We start from the raw sequence: 15,203 nt of genomic DNA, 5'->3' as shown, positions 1-15,203 counted from the left end.
ACTAATCCTGCCCTGCCTGACTCCCACAGGTGTCCCTCCCCATAAGCAACATCGAGGTGGCCACGCCCACCCTGGCCATGCCCACCCAATCTGCCATAACTACTGCAGCCACACCCATCCAGTGGCCACGCCCACCCAGTCTGCCACACCCACTGTAGCTGCGCCCACCAAGTGGACCACACCCACCCGGCACCCGGCGATACATACGTGGGTTTTGGGGTTGCAGTTTGGGCACTTGGTCTCTAAAGCCATCACTGCTTTAGGGTAACTTAATGCCATGTCTGCAATTGTCAATGTGCTGGGAGCTTCTACAGGGAACAGAAGTCCATGACAGCAACCAACAGATATCAGTGGCAGAGCACCCTTCTAGGATACAGGAACAATCTTTTTCAAAGAAACAAAACAAAACCCTGACTAACTAGGAAAATTCCAGTTCGTTTTGGAATGGAATGTCTTGAGTCACCCACTAAAAGTAACAGGCAGGCTAAGAGAAATGCTAAATGTTACTTAATGTCACTTACATTTGAAATTAATTAAAATTAAATGTGGTTAATAGGATTGCTCTCCTATCATATATTTAATAATCTCACCCTTTGTCATATTAACATTTAAGGTTTAACATCAACTTTTAGGGATCTCAGGTCTTTTAGAGGTGTTTGAGTAGCAGTAGAAGGACAGTGATACTCCAGAACTAGGCAGAAGACGGCATTTAGCGTTATCTAGTCAGGAAGTTCCTGGTTTGGGTGAACTGTCAGCCTGTGGAACATTCTGCCACATGAGAAAGAGGAGGAGGAGGAGGAGGAGGGGAAGGGAGGGGGGAGAAGGAAGGGGAGTTGGATTGAAGGAAGAATCTAGACAGAACAAGACCACATGGGGAATAAAAACATAGGGAGGAGGAAGAGGAGGGTGAAGAGAAGAAGGCTAGCTATGAATGTAATTTAATTATTTTAGTTAGCTCAATTGTATTCAACTGAAAATCCCAGGTCTGTTTATAAAAAGGAGGATTTCTCCTATGCCAACTATACAGTTTTGTTTGAAGATTCTCAACACTGAGCATTCTTGTTTATTTTTTAAAAAAAAAAAATAACATTGAATAACATTTTAAAAAATAACATTGAATTAATGCAAGGGTTGAACAATCATTTTAATCTGTACTGTGTGATGCATCAGACTATCAAATTCAATTTGATGTCAGCAAAACTAAAATGTGGAAATATATCCAAATTTCCTAATTACGTTAGTGGTGGAAAGAAAAGCAGGCAGGAAATTACCACATTATGTGGCATTTTCAATGGCCTCTGTGCTGTGCTCAGTGAGAAGCATGTAATAAATAAAACTTATACCAGTGCGCATCTCATCACAAGAAGTTTCTCACCATACACCAGCTTTAAACAGCTACTTTAACAATGCATTAAATCAGCTGAGCCGGGCTGGCAGAGATTTCTTCCACAAATATTCTAATAGTCTTTGAATATAATATAGATAAGACATGCAAGAAACTTGAGAGGATCAATACCGTTACCATCAAAAGGGGTTTCCTATAGTTTGAAAATGTTATTTATTTTTCATGCAAGGCATATGCTGTGATCTTGCTCAAATGAAAAATAACCAGATATCGGTCGGTTTATAAAAACTGGAGACAGTCAATTTACCCATATTTTTTCTTAAAAAAATTACGCGAACAAGTACAGCAGATAAGATGCTTCCAGCCAATAAAACATGTTAGTGAGCACTTGCATATTCAGGCTGCTAAACCTGGCAGCAACTACAGGAACTCCTTGACTTACAATGATTCATTTAGTTCAAAATGACGACGGCACTGAAAAAAGTGATTTACAATAGTCTTCGCACTTACCCTTGTCGCAGATTCCTTACTGTCATATGATCAAAATTTGGGCAGTGTCCTGAGGTTATGTGATTGCCATTTACCCAATTAGATGCTGGCATATAGCCATCTTACCTGATCAGGTAAGACTGTAGATTAGAGTGGAAAATAGGAAAAAAAATATCTAGGAAGAAGACGGATTATTTCTGAATTGTGGGATCCTTGGTGCTCTCTGAGCTTGGTGGTTTTCTTTCATTACCTCAACTAGGTAACATCATCAGAGCTGAAACACCTTCCAAAAATGTCTGCAAGCAAATCACCAGGCTCAGTGAGCATCTAGGACCCCACAGATCAAAACTGAAGTACAAATATTATCTTTTCTCGGTATTTCTGAATTATTCCAAAATAATTTGGGCATGTCTTTCAAGAGTCAAATTTAACCTACAGAAGGCTTTACGCATTGAATTTATATAGCACATGAAAACAGTCACATTCACCAAACAGAACTATCAAAGAAAAAGTTCACATCACTGTTCTATATATGTGTATATAGATATATGCCTGTAAATTATCAGCATAACTAGATATTGCTCTCAAATTTTCTTTTTGTCTTGTATGTGTTATTTGGTTATTAGCCTCAATCAGAATTCAATTCCCTATTTATGCATGTTTGGGAAAAATGAAGGGGTTCAGTTAGGAACTGAGGTTTACACAGGTGAAGTGGATCCTACTCTCCACTTTAAAAAGAGGATTCTTCTTCTTACACTTTTAAAATCAGGCAAAAATATCTATATCAGATAAAACATTTCCTTTACCATCATACCTTAAATATACAAATGCCCAAATGAAAACCTAACCGGATCCAATCTGGGTCGGTTACCAGGACCAGACATTTTGTCTTCCAAGCCTTTGGATTCGTTCTGGAGCCCATCTTCAAAGAACTTCTTAGATGGGGTCCAGCACAAGTCCAAAAGATCGGAAGACTAAACCTTTGGTCCTGGTGACTGAGCCAGATTGGATCCTGCAACATTATCCTGGGGCACATATATTCAGCTTGATTGGATCATTCACACAAGCTTAACACTTACCTTTTACAGTGCAATAATGTGACTCCTCCTCCCTTACACACGCCATGGTACACCACACAAAAGGTCAAATACATGAGACAGAATTCTAAGGCAACAAGATTTCGTGTTAACGCTCCTCAGATCAAACCTGCAAAAGTACAAATAATAAATTTAGGAAAACAAGCAAAATGACCCTCCTGGTTGGTTGGTTTCCTAGATATCATCTACATATTTTAGAAACGTACAACCTTCTAATAGAAATGAATAAACTACTCAACCATAAAGTTGCTATAGAAGATATTCTTGTTCTGATTGGAAAGGGCATCTGCTATCTGCAATATTGATAATACTTTTCAAATTTCATCTGCTTTTGTTTGCCTTCTGTGTCGTCTGTTTAAACACACTGGGAATAATAATGAATCCCAGCATTATCTTCACTTTTTCAAGGCTGAACATATAACTTTATCACAAAAATAATTAAAATTCTTTGGCACTCTTGTATCTTTTCCATTAAACGTTATCAAGCAGTGACAATAAACTAACATCGTCCAAGGCTGCCCAAATACTGCTGTTTAAAAGAAGGCATTTGTCCCAGGGTGAGATACATGAATTTTGTGTTTGCAGGGTCACAGGATCCCAAAGTGTTTTTCCCCCTTTTTTCTTTTGTATTTTGTATTTCTTTTGTATTGAAGTAGAAACTATGTATCTGAAAATATGAACATGCAAACACATACCTATATACTCTCCAAACATTAGATAAAGTTGTTTTGTTTTTTTAAATTTGGGACTTCTTATGTTTTTTTAATAGACAGACCTTAGCCATTTTGCATTCCAAATGCTATAGACTTGGCACAATAATAGAGCCTAAGGATCCAGATTAGAATGCTTTCCATGATGCTTTTGAACCTCATGCAGTTTGCATGCAGAGAGCCAGTTTGATCTAGTGCAGAGATCCTCCACCTTTTGGGCACCAGGGACCGGTTACATGGAGAGAGATTTTTCCATGGACCGGAGGAGGTGTGGTTTTGCGTGCTGCCTGTATCCTGTATCCTGTGTGGCCCGGTTGCTGACATGCTACGGACTGGTACTGGGCCATGGACCAGGGGCTAGGGACCCCTGATCCAGTGGTTAAGGCACCAGGCTAGAAATAAGGAGATTGTGAGTTCTAGTCCTGCTAAAGCAGGAAAGCTAGCCGGATGATTTTGGGCCAATCAACAGAAAACAGTGAGTTGTATTCCTGCCTTAAGCATGAAACTTGCCTGAGTGACTTTGAGCCAATGATTAGGAGGTGAGAGTTCTAATCCTGCCTTGGACATGAAAGCTGGCTGGATAACTCTGGATAAGTCACTCTCTCTCAACCCAACCCACCTCACAGGATTATTGTTATGAGGAAGAAGGAATAAGAGACATGTTTGCTGCCTGGTTTAAATAATAACAACAATAATAAAGACAGGGTATAAATTAATTAAATAAAGATTATGGGGCAATGAGAATTCCCCACTTCACTTCTGCAGAGTCTGTCTATCAAAATGCTGGTTTAGATTTGAACCCATCGTTTTCAATTTGTTGGACACAAGCAGGTTGATAACTCATTATAAAGAGGCTTCATTTTTATAGTTTATCTAAAATGCATTTTTTGATAATTTTACACTTCTCAATTCTGCACAATGGATCACAAAACTGATCAGAAGGTGAAACTAGGTGTAATGAACAAATTGTCAATCAACTTATTTCCAATGAAATCAACTGGCAAGTGGCTACAGAGGGCAGTTTCCAAAGAACTGTAAATCTATAAATACCCAACTTAACCATTTTTAACCATCTGTATATATACACACACAAACAGGATGGATGGATGGATGGATGGATGGATGGATGGATGGATGGATAGATAGATAGATAGATAGATAGATAGATAGATAGATAGACAGACAGACAGACAGACAGATAGATGCAATATATTTTAAACAAAGTATACTCTCATGTCCTCAGTTTTCTTTTCCACAATAAAAGAGACAAACAAATCCATTTACTTTTTCCTTGCAAATATAAGACAAATGTAAGGTATTATTACCAATCAAGGGAACATAGCTGGAGAGTGATAGTTAACCTCCTGTTTTTACAATCAAGATCACAGGTGTATGTATGCGCATACCCAAGATCATTTTTTTTCTGGGTTGGAAAAGTTTCTTGGAATTTTTTAACCATAGGTGGCATAAAAGTAGTTTTGATCAAAACAGCCATAGGAAAAATAGCCTTCTATCTCCCCATAGACTCACTTCATAGCGGCATTTCATTCCAAGAAAATCAAGTTTCTCAATTCATCTAGTTTGACTGGGGAAAATCCATCAGCCCTCTTGAGAAACATTGTACCCACGTGATCTCAACATTTGGCTAATGACAATACCATTACCATAAAAATAATAAGTACAAATGTGTAAAGCTAATTTGTTGATTTTAAATTGCATTCATCCCCCAACCACAGTACAATTAATAAAACATGCACTTAAATCCTTAAAAAGGCACACTTTTAAAATAAAAATATGCATACCTTTGCTTAAAAGTATTTTTCAGCCACAGCTACAATGGCTGATAAAATGGTTTAATATTTTGTATCAACTCAGCCTTGGGGTTTAAGCCAAGAATTCATGGTTTAGGATAAGGTGTGTTATACAACTTGTGCCTTACAGTGGTAATGTAAATCTAGCCTCAGTTTATCGTTTTTTAGCTCATTTTAATGTGTTGTCCATACAGCAAGATTTCTGTTTATTAAACTGATCCATCAGTATTTTTGAAGATTTCATCTCAAAAAATAGAATAATCAGAAGCAAAATTTCCACATCTGATGTGGAATGCTTAAGCAAGAAATCCATAACTTTTAATATGATGAGATTGTCCAGTTAAAGGGGATGGATTTTTTCCAATATACTTGCTAACAAACAGTCCAAGTATTCTGTATCAGCACATTCCTTTTTTTTCCTATTCTTTGAGACTCATGCACTTAATTTAACAGCCATACACAACTCTGTATTTTAAAAAACAACAACAGTGCAAATAAGACAGGAACACATGATGGGCTGGTATCTTAAACAGGAACAAAAGGCACACTACAATGCTAGCCTATCAATCCAGCTATGCATTTTGTTTTGGTCTTTGACCAATTTGCACATTCTCCCACTAGCTTGCACAGCCTTGCAAACAAAGTTTCTACAGACTAAAACAAGAAAAGTGGAGACAAAATGAATAACATGTGATTGATATGAGCAATAATTTTGGGAGGTATCTCCACCATCCATAACATAGTAAAAGAATAACAGAGTTGGAAGGGACCTTTGACATGTTCCAGTCCAACTTCCTGCTCAAACAGGAGATCCTATACCATTTCAGACAAATGGCTGTTCAGTCTCTTTTTAAAACCTCCAGTTATGTAACATCCACGCCTTCTAGAAGAAAGTTGTTCCACAGATTAATTTTTCTCAATGTCACGAAATTTCTCCTTAGTTCTAGGTGGGTTTTCTCCTTGATTAGTTTCCATCCATTGCTTATTGTCCTGCCTTCAGATGCACTGGAAAATAGGGTGACCTCCCCCCCTTCTTTATGGCACCACCTTAAATATTGGAACATTGCCTTGTCCTTCTTTTCACTAGACTAGATATACCCACTTTCTGCAACCACTCTTTGTATGTTTTAGTCTCCAGCTCCTAATCATCTTTGTTGCTCTTTTCTGCACTCTTTCCAGAATAGTTAATAATGATAAAGTTGGAAGGGAACTTGGAGGTCATCAAGTCCAACCCCCTGCTCAGGCAGGTAACCCTATACCATTTCGGACAAATGGTTGTCCAGTTTCTTCTTAAAAACTTCCAGTGTTGGAGCATTCACCGCTTCTGGAGGCAGGTTGTTCCACTGGCTAATTGTTCTAACTGTCAGGAAGTTTCTCCTTAGTTCTAGGTTGCTTCTCTCCTTTATTAGTTTCCATCCGTTGCTTCTTGTCCTGCCTTCAGGTGCCTTGGAGAATAGCTTGATTCCCTCTTCTTTGGGGCAGCCCCTGAGATATTGGAAGACTGCTATCATGTCCCCCCTAGTCCTTCTCTTCATTAAACTAGACATACCCAATTCCAGCAACCGTTCCTTATATGTTTTAGCCTCCAGTCCCCTAATCATCTTTGTTGTTCTTCTCTGCACTCTTTCTAGAGTCTCAACATCTTTTTTATATTGTGGAGACCAAAGCTGAATGCAGTATTCCAAGTGTGGTCTTTCAAAGGTATTATAATGTGGTACTAACACTTCACGTGTTCTTGATTCTATCCCTCTATTAATGGAGCCTAGGAGTGTTGTTGGCTGTTTTGGCAGCTAAGTGTAGAAAGTTTCAATAATGAGGTGTTAAATGATATTCTTTATCACATAATGGCTCATGGAACTGCATTCAAGAAGCATATAAGATCAGACAGGAATATAAGGATGCTGAATTTTATAGACTACTTATTCTATGAGGACTTTCTTTAGTCCACAGACCTGTGCCGAGTTCCACACTCCAACAGCAATTTCAGTGTCTCAAGTAGATGCTAAATTTTAAAAAGGCATTACTTTTCATTTGCATTTTCACTTAATGCTAATGCAGTCACTTGTCAGTGGATGTAAACATAAGTGGAGACCACAGTTTATTTTTACACCTCCGAGCCCTGATACTGGTGACTTTTCTTAGATTATTCTATCTGTGTTTCTTTTGCTTCCTGAGATGTTTTAGACTGATTCCCCCTGACGCTGCCCTCTCCATCAAAATAATTCCAGACCTTTCTGACATTTTACCAACACCTCAAAGACAGGAATGGCTTCTGACTTTAATGAGAAAGTTCAGTTTGGAAAAAAAAAATCAAATAATGATAATATAATCACCTCTTCAAGGTTGACTAAGGGTAATAATTTTTGGCCTTGTTCACACTGTTATTTTGTGCTCCTTTCTGATAAAAAGAAATGAGGGGGAGAGAGGGAGAGAGAGAAACAGCAGTTTTGAAGGCAGGTTCCATCCTGCATTCAAACCTTCCATGGGTTTTCCCACATCTGTGCCACTGTGTCACAAAATCAATGCCTTCGTTAGGAAGGTATAGATGAAACTTTCCTTCAGAAATTAAGATTGAACTCTCTGAGAAACACAGATTGAACTTTCTTCCAGAAATTGAGAGAAGCCAAAACTGGAAAAAGTAACTATATCTATTCAAAGCAGAAATCTAACCAAATTCCTTCCCTTAAAACAACTTGTCACATCACAAGGCAGGCTGGGAATATGTCTTTGGAAGAAAAAGGAAAAAAAACAGTTACAAAATGATTCCAATGAAAACAAGCAGGTTCATTATCCAATGTTTCAAACAAGGAACCAAAAGAGAATAAAGGCTTAGCCTAAGTATCACACGTAAAACCATGGCTTAACTCAAGGAACATACCTAATTAGGGTTGGGTTGGATGCAGTCTCCATCACCTTCTGTCCACGGGGTTTCTCTCTGAAAAGAAATATATCATAAATTCTTCTCTTTGATCGGTACAGGTAGTCCACGGCTTATGACCACAACTGAGCCCAAATTTTTCTGTTGTTAAGTGAGACAGTTGGAAAGTGAATTTTGCCCCATTTTACGATCTTTCTTGACACAGTTATTAAGTGAATCACTGCAATTCTTAAATTAGTAACACAGTTGCTAAGTAAATCTGGCTTCCCTGTTGAATTTGCTTATCAAAAGGTCGAAAAAGGTGATCACATGACCCCCAAACCCTGGGACCCTGCGACCATCATAAATATGAAACAGTTGCCAAGCGCCTGAATTTTGATCATGTCACCATGGAGATGCCACAACGGTTGTGAGTATAAAAAAGAGTCATAAGTCCCTTTTTTTCAGTGCCGCTGTAACTTTGAATTGTCACTAAAAGAACTGTTGTAAGTCAAGGGCTACCTGTCATTGAAAAAGTCATTGGAAAGCTTACTACATTTGTGATGATCAGTCTTGCTAAATTGAGGCATCTATTTTCTTCCACTTGTATATTCATTTATTTAGTTAGTTCTAAAGGTCACATTAAAGTTCCAGACGTGAACGCGACCTCGAGGGCCTATCCTTGCCTTACAGATGCTGTGGGCAGACTACGTGCATTTGTGATAATTGAAGCATACCACAGAGGCAGGTTTCTTACAGTGCCAGATTCTTGACTGCTTTATGGTACTCTTTTGTGACACTGGATTCATTGCCCCACTGAGCGACTTCTGAATTTACTCCTGATTTATGCTGGCATAAATGTCATAATTTGGTTTACGAGTTGAGAGTTGTATATTTTGGGGAATCTGAACTGAAGTTTCCTTTCCAGGGCAATTTATTAGAGGGCGCTCATTTAGCGGTGAAAGGGAGGTGGTCAGAATGGGCGCATGCCAAAAGAAAGCGGGTCCAACCACGAAGCAAAATCTCGGAGGAGCTGGCGAGGGAGTAAATACGCAAAATTAATTTAAGATAATAATCAAAGCCCTGTCTTCATTTGCTAGATTGAACAGCTGCATTGGGATAATCCAATCTTACTCGAACTGTCTCCACCTTGGAGTAAACACAGAATGGAAAATTAAAACAGAAAATCCCTTATTGAATAGAGATCACTTTTATTAAGGTTAACTTAAAGTTGTATCAATGGCTGTAGTAGCTCAGCATTGTCTAAAATACAAATAGCAATGACTGGAGTGGTTTCCAGTCCGAATTTGGGAAGACTTGGTCCCTTTGAAAGCAGAGTAGATGCCCTCCCATTGAGTTTAAAGAACATAAGTAGGAATTCTTTGATGTAGATCGGGGGTCTCCAAACTTGGCAACTTTCAGACTTGTGGACTACAACTCCCAGAATTCATGAGGAATTCTGGGAGCTGAAGTCCACTAGTCTTAAAGTTGCCAAGTTTGGAAGCAGCTGGTGTAGATCTTTGCAGGCTTTATCCTTAGGGATAAAAGAATGCCCTCTTATGTACAATAGGAATAAATCTCTTTCATGATATTGATGTGCCATAAACCTCGGAGATAACTGCAAACATTCCAGATCTTAGGTAGGAATGTACCGTCCCAAGCCATTTTCCAAAAATGGTCACTGTTCTTCTGCTTTGGAATAAGATCTGGGATTGATTGCCTGCAATTACTCAGCTCTGAATACTGGCTAAGATCCATCAATCACATGCTACAATTGAAGAGACATAAAACTGAGTTATTACCCTCCATTGTTATTTTTATAAATGTCGCAGCCCACTGTTTTCCTTTCCATTTCTCCTTCATTTGTTCCCTCTCAGCCTACTTTCAACAGATATACTCCTACAAGCTTTGGGTACAACAGAAATTCACAGTTAGCTTAAGCTGGAGTCTTGCAAGAATTGGATTCTGGTACCAGCATTTTTTATGAAAATAGTTGGGGAGAGTACAGCAAAAGGAAAAGAATTTGCTTCTCCTCTTTCCCTAAAGTTCTACTTTAAATAAAGAGGACTCTTTACTTCGGAATAGAATAGAATAGAATAGAATGGAATAGAATAGAATAGAATAGAATAGAATAGAATAGAATAGAATAGAATAGAATAAAGCTGGAAGGGATCTTGGAGGTCTTCTAGTCCAGCCCCCTGCTCAAGCAGGAGTACCTATACCATCTCAGAGAGAGATATTTTCCAGATTATGTTAATTCATAGCCTCTTTCAAAAATCAGCAAGATGTTCATGTATTTACTTCTGACTTTAGGCAAAACTGTTCCATGTGGGGGAAAAAAAGTTTGTAAAATCAGTTTGGTTGTATAGTGACCCACTTGACTTACAACCGTAATAGGCAAGCTCAGTACAGTTGTTAAGTTGAGAATTACCCCTAACCTAGTCTTCTCCAGATATGTTGGACAGCAATTCCAAGAGTCCACAGTTACCATTCTGGGTGTTGAGATCATAAAGTTCACAGTTAAAAATCTGGATGACACCATGTTGTGGAAAACTGGTTTAATTATAGTAAACAGGAACTACTACCAATAAAGGAGAATATTTATAGCTTACGGTTGAAAGGAGAGGTGCTTGGTACTCTCTGAGCTTGGTTGGTTTTTTTGCAAAGGTTTCATTACCCAAACTATGTAACATCATCAGTGCTAATTCCTGACGATGTTATCTAGTTTGGATAATGAAATGTCTGCAAGAAAACAACCAAGTTCAGAGAGCACCAAGGACTCCCCAGTAATTACTACAAATGTTAGATGAAATTTTGTTGCGTATTTCTACAATAAAGTCAGTTTAAGTTGAATCCAAAAATGTTGCCATAGTTTGATTACCAAATGGTCTACTTAATGATATTACATAACTGTCTCAACCTTCCCCATCCCGGGGTCTCCTGATACATCTTGGATTACAGAAATGACCACTTCCCATACAGTTCGTAGAAGATAGGAACTGCAGGATTTAGGATGATGAAATTGCTTCCTTTCCCTTCCCCACCCCCCCAAAAAGTCATAAGAGCTCTGCTGGATCGCACAACCACAATGTCATGTTTCCAGAAGAAGCCACACAGATGGTTCTGAAGCTCCCAGCAGGACACCCAATCAATACCTTTTCTCTGCTGTTCTTTCCACCCCCAGCTATGTCCTGAATCTGGGGATTCCACTTAGTTATCATCACTAATAGCTGTTGACAGATCTATCTTCTTTCGTTATTTTTTCTAATTTCTTTTTAAAGCAGCTATCTGAGCACTCAGCTACCAGTTGGAGGGCAACTTTTCCTAAGATGATAATTGTGGAGAGAAGGCTTAAATGCCTGCCTTTCTTCCATGCAGTAGTACCAATGACAATTGCCTCTCCTGCAGCACCTGGTATTTAATTATAATATTCATCTAATTAGCATAATGCAATATTCCGCAGTTGCTCTGGGAATCATTTCATGAACTAGGGGTCACTGAAGACCGCCGACCTCCTCCGTAGCAGCCCCTACACTTTGGAGCCACCTGAATCTTCCCTGCTGATATTTCATAAGGCAGCAAAGGCCATATGATTTAATCAGGTGTTGTGATGGATGTGCTGTCCTCTTATTGTTCTTTATATTTATGGTTGAGTTTGGCTGGAAGGGATTGAGTTCTGTGTTTTTAATCTTTGTACAGTCTAGAATTGTACAAAGAGGGTGGTCTATAAATATCATAAAATGAATAAACGCATAAAGAAAAGTTTCCCTTGTAGTGATCATCATGCTCTGTTTTGATTCGCCCTTCACACCCTTCTCTTTCATTGGAAGGAAGGTGGGAGGAAGGATGAAAACCAATAGCTGAAATGCCCATAGGCATCCACAGAGGAAGGAAGTGATGTCCTGTGCACAACACTGTGTCATTTCTGCAACAATGTCATAAGATATGTGGCATCATCCCTAGTATTGATCACCCATACCCCAGTGTTTCTCAACCTCAACAAGTTTAAGAGGTGTGGACTTCAAAGCCTAGAATCTCCCAGGTTAGGACAATAGAAGTCCTAACCTATACAAATAGCTGAGAATTCATACTCTTATTCCTGTGATACTTTTTAAAAGTATCTGGTAGGGAAAAAAATTAAGTGGCATGGTATATCAATTGGCTTAATCACATTTATTATCCTACTTAGATTGCTTTTCCACCAACAGAGATCCAGGTTCCTTGTATGGCCATAAAAGTTCTGGATTAAATCCATGAGTTTCTAACGATTAATTAAAATCCAATATACTATAGCAAACTTTAGTACAGCATCAGGATAGAAGAAAGTTGCTTTCCTCAGAATTCCCAAAGTCAGGAAAAACTGGCCTGGGTCATACATGACAACAAGACATAATAAATATTGTGTTGGATTAAATAAGCTCATTGCATCTTTTTCAACAAATGATGGTTTAGTAGAGTTAGTTGTGAAACTATCTCAGCTAGAAGGTGTTTTAGTGAACTCTGAAAGAAAACGCAGGTTAATGTATATGGAGAAAACATCTCTGAAACCCCAAATCAAAGAGAAGTCCTAAACAATGCTATGCCTGAAAGAATAGAGTCCAGTGATAGAGTCCAGTGGAAAGTCCTTTGACAAATTCTGTTTTGCTTTGTTTTTCTGGAAAAGATACTTGTCTAAGAACCTTCAGATTTCCTTCAAGTTAGTGAAGAGCAATGATGAACTGTTGAAATCAGTTGTTTATAAGAAAATATTCTTACATCCCCATCCCACGTTTTCCTGTTATGAGCCTCAAATGCAGTATTTTGATAGAATTATTCCAAACAGATTCATGTAATTCTTTGTGCTGTGCAATCATGCAGCTTAAACACATGGATGAGCCAACTGGCTTATGATCTGGATATCCTCAAAGATACAGATTTTGGAAAAACATAAGGGAAGACAAGTTTTGCAATAGTGGTGAATATCTGTAACTCAAGCGTAGGATGAGGGTGAAGGTTTGTTCTTCAGGCTTGTGGGTTGGTTTCCGAATGTTTCATTACCGGGCTAGGTCACATCCTCAACGGAGTCTAGGGGATGTTCCTCTGTCAGTGTTCTTCTGTTTATAAGGGCTTCGTGTGGTAGACCCATCATAAGACCTACTAACCACACGAAGCCCTTATAAGCAGAATACTGACCTGACACCCACTAAACTCTGCTGAAGAGGTTACCTAGCCAGGTAGCGAAATGTTCAGAAACCAACCCATAAGCTCGGAGAAGACAAGTTTCTCAAGAGTTACTAGCCATTGGGTTACTATTGCTACTTTTAGGATCAACGCCAATATACCTCTGAATTTCAGCTGCTGGGAAACAATAGGAAGAGAATACTAGTTTTCTCTATTGTTGTGGACATCTCAGAAGCCTCTATCAGAGCCTTGTGGGAAATATCCCTGACTAGATAACGATGGTACAGTAGGACTCTCATGTTCAACCGTCACCCCACTTGGGGGAAGGATTTAACAAATTTGTCTCCCACCGTTCTTTCATCCAGTTTACTTTCCCTTCTAGTCATTTATTCCCAGGTTCAAAGGCAATCAACAAATGAATAATTTCACATTTTCAAACCATTACATTATTTGTTGCTTTTTTATCAAGAGTAACTTTTGTAAAAAGGTAAAATCTCTTTGCATATTGACTGTCAACTCCGCACAGATGTAATGGCACCAGCCACTGCACCACAAGATGAAATAAAAATTAAATTGTAGTTGGGGGCTTTTAAATCAACTCAATTAAAATAAAGAGATTCTTGGCTTGATATAGGGAAATATTTGTATTTCCAATTCTATTTGTTAATACATTGACATATGTGCTATTTTTTAAATGTAGCACTAAGTGCACTTTCTGTCAATGCCATAGATTTTTTAATAGACTGAGAAAATGCATTTCATTTCTTCTTATTTTCCTTCAATACATCATTTGGTTCTGCTTTTTGCCTGCATGAAATTCATTTTCTAATGGAAATATTTGTTTTGTAAATCAAATATGTATTATGCACAAAATGCAAAGCACAAATTAAATTATGTTAATGAAATGAAAGAGATATGAAATGCATATTTCATGGACAAAACATAACCTCAGCAAACAACCATTTCTTGATAAAATCTTTAAACACAATCTCATTCTGTGACAGACATATTGTTAAAGCAGATAGCACCTCATTTAAATGGTTTCCTTTAATATTAGTGCTTAGTATATAATTGTAAATAACTTTTGGGATGAAAAACCAATAATGAAATACTGTCTTTAATAGTTTGCTATTGATGTCAGCATAAAATTTGTAGTAGTTGAATATTGGAAATTGGGAGTGTGAACACAATATAGTCAAAAGCTGTGAATGATTGCATATTTAAATAGAGCTGACTAAGGCAAAGATGTTATAGATATTAGTAATAGGCAGAAAATTATGCTGACCTAACATTATTTGACAAAACCCACTGTTTTAAATTATATATTGGTTATATTTAATGAATAATAGATTGTGTAGGTGTTGATTCTCTGATCATAATGCTAATGACGCTATACACGGAGGATATTTTTTCAGTCATCCATCTGACAATAAAATAGGTGGCCATCACAAAAAGAATCATAGAATAATATACATTATGTATGCCCCACATAAATCAAAGATGAAACCACACCTTTGTGTGCAGTATGGGACTCTAAACTACCATGTGGAAGAATGGCACAGTTCAACAACTCAGAAGCAAAATTGTAGGGCAAAAGAATGTGAATTAGCAATACACACAAAGTATATATTGTTTTGTCTTCAGTTGACAAAAGATGGAGGGAACCATAATCATGAGCACTTATGAAAAGGATTTGTAGTATTTTGAAATGACACAGATAACGGAAATAGTCTC

General features: G+C 38.0%; 1 protein-coding gene across 6 annotated transcripts in view; it reads right to left on the bottom strand.

Moving 5' to 3' along the window:
* ZNF536 (zinc finger protein 536) overlaps positions 1 to 15,203 on the bottom strand; it is a 482,695-nt gene that overhangs the window by 447,646 nt on the left and 19,846 nt on the right. For all 6 annotated transcript variants that reach the window (XM_039327462.1, XM_039327461.1, XM_039327463.1 and 3 more), the window contains 2 exons: positions 8,331 to 8,387; positions 2,914 to 3,040 (listed from right to left, as the gene is read on the bottom strand). The gene's annotated coding sequence lies outside the window, so the exon portion shown is untranslated. The remainder of the gene's footprint in view (positions 1 to 2,913; positions 3,041 to 8,330; positions 8,388 to 15,203) is intronic.

This window comes from Crotalus tigris, unplaced genomic scaffold (genome assembly GCF_016545835.1).
Source record: "Crotalus tigris isolate CLP2741 ecotype Arizona unplaced genomic scaffold, ASM1654583v1 scf7180000024362.2655971311:6658466, whole genome shotgun sequence".
Classification (NCBI taxonomy): domain Eukaryota; kingdom Metazoa; phylum Chordata; class Lepidosauria; order Squamata; family Viperidae; genus Crotalus; species Crotalus tigris.
This window is presented reverse-complemented; position numbering and strand designations above follow the sequence as displayed.